This window comes from Colobus angolensis, unplaced genomic scaffold (genome assembly GCF_000951035.1).
Source record: "Colobus angolensis palliatus isolate OR3802 unplaced genomic scaffold, Cang.pa_1.0 Scaffold47, whole genome shotgun sequence".
NCBI classification, from domain to species: Eukaryota; Metazoa; Chordata; class Mammalia; order Primates; family Cercopithecidae; genus Colobus; species Colobus angolensis.
The window spans coordinates 917,511-919,480 of record NW_012118154.1 but is presented as its reverse complement, the minus strand read 5'-3'; the positions used below and the strand labels follow the sequence as shown (position 1 = coordinate 919,480).

The 1,970-nt window shown below is 55.1% G+C and overlaps 1 protein-coding gene across 1 annotated transcript in view; it reads right to left on the bottom strand.

Annotated features, from left to right (window-relative positions):
* Nucleotides 1-1,659, bottom strand: part of ZFP3 (ZFP3 zinc finger protein) — a 15,284-nt gene extending 13,625 nt beyond the window's left edge. The window contains exon 1 of the mRNA XM_011958394.1: nucleotides 1,332-1,659. The gene's annotated coding sequence lies outside the window, so the exon portion shown is untranslated. The remainder of the gene's footprint in view (nucleotides 1-1,331) is intronic.
* Between the last annotated feature and the right edge of the window lie 311 nt (nucleotides 1,660-1,970).

The window sequence follows — 1,970 nt, the reverse complement described above, 5'->3', positions numbered from 1 at the left end:
CACCACGCTTGGCTAATTTTTGTATTTTTAGTACAGACAGGGTTTCACCATGTTCGCCAGGCTGGTCTCAAACTCCTGACCTCAGGTGAGCCGCCCACTTTGGCCTCCCAAAGTGCTGGGATTACAGGTATGAGCTATCACACCCGGCTGACCCTCTCCATTTTCTTCCTTGACCCCCATGCTCTAAGGCAGACAGCTACTCCTTCACCTTGTAGCAGCTACCCCACTGCATTATTAATTTTCATACCTATTTTCTTCTCTAGACCGTGAGCAAGGATGCTGTTCCATTCATCCTGGTATTGTGGGTACCTAGCATATTTCAGATACCTGGTAAATGTTAAGTAAATGTGTGTAACTGTCTTATATATATATAATGAATTCTGCAATACCTCCCTTTTTTCTGAGACAGGGTCTTGGCTCTATTGCCCAGACTCACTGCAGCTTCAACTTCCCAGGCTCAAGAATATCCTCCCACGTCAATCTCCCAAGTAGCTGGGACTACAAGCATGCGCCACCACACCCAACTACCCAACTTATTTCTTTATTTTTTTGTACAGATGGTGTCTCACTATGTTGCCCAGGCTGGTCTTGAACTCCTGGGCTCAAGTGATCCTCCCGCCTAGGCCTTCCAAAATGCTGGGATTACAGGCATGAGCCACTGCACCCAGCCTCTGCAATACTCTTGATGGCTAACTGGATATTTCATTCATCATTGTATCTAAAGAGCCTAGGATAATGTCTGACACATAGCTGCTGTCAATAACTGTAAAAATAAGTTCCTTCTCCCAATCTGGGTGATATTTAATTTACAGCACTGTTATCCTCCTTTCCTCTCTTCTCCCTCTGGTACCCATAATAGGGCTCTATCTTTGCAGGTCAAACCTGTCTCCTCTTCACAACCACCCCTCATAATCCAATATCCTGTCTAGCAGCACAGGGCACAATCTGCCACTGGGGCCTTAAGTTTGTGACACTGCCCGCCATTTCGTCCTAGCGGTTTACTTGGGGGTGGAATGTCTGAGAAAACCACAGCTCCCACGGGTCCCCACCTCGGGACATAAGGGAGTGTCCTGCTTCTCCCGCCCCCACGGCTGACAGGCACCAAACCAGAGCTGGGACGGTCCCTGGCGGTGTCCAGGCGCCACCCTGTCTGCGTGCAGGTGGAAATGAAGGCCTGGGGGTGGGGGCAATGGAGGGAGGCACAAACTTCAAGGTCACAAACCGAACCCCAGTCAGAACGGGCCTAAACGTAGGGTTTCCGCTCGGCTCTCTAGGGAGTTGGGAGCCCTGCCCCCGCCTACCCCTACAGCCAAGACGGAATGAGGTCTCACCGCAGGCCGCTGCCGCCCCGCGCTCGCTCACTCCGCTCAGGCTCCGCGCTGCTGGGCCGCTCGCACAGAGCCCGCAGCTGTTGTCCCGGTGTCACTGGCGACGGGCATCGGCCACTTCCGGTACCCGGGCGGCACTCCAGCCAATCGGCGCGCGTCGCACTCTGCTGGAGGAACAGGTGGTCAGCGCACGAACGCCCCCTTGCCTTTTCCGGCTTTGCTTTTTGCCGGTTCTCGCCCTATCCCTAGCTCCACGTCGCCGCCGCCTGCCAAGCCGGCTCCCTGGAACAGCAAAGAGCACCCGTCGACGCCCACTTCAGCCCCGGGATCAGTGATGAACTGAGTCCTCCGGGTTTCCTAGAACGGCTCCGGGGGGATGAACTTCCGCTCCGCGATCTGCCGCTCTGCGCCCTGGTGTCGCTCCCCAAGCATTGCGCTGGGCTGAAGAACTCGGGTCATTCCTGCGGGCACAGATTGCGCGACCCTTTTAACTCTCCCAACCCTCATCGTTCTTATCCCGTCCTTCCCTTCCACAGACTCCGTGGGTCTGATAAACACAGGGTGCAGATCCTGGGAACAGGCCGCTCCTCGGCGGGAGCGAAGGGAGACCTGCTTTGAGTTTCGGGAGGGCTTGCAGGAGTG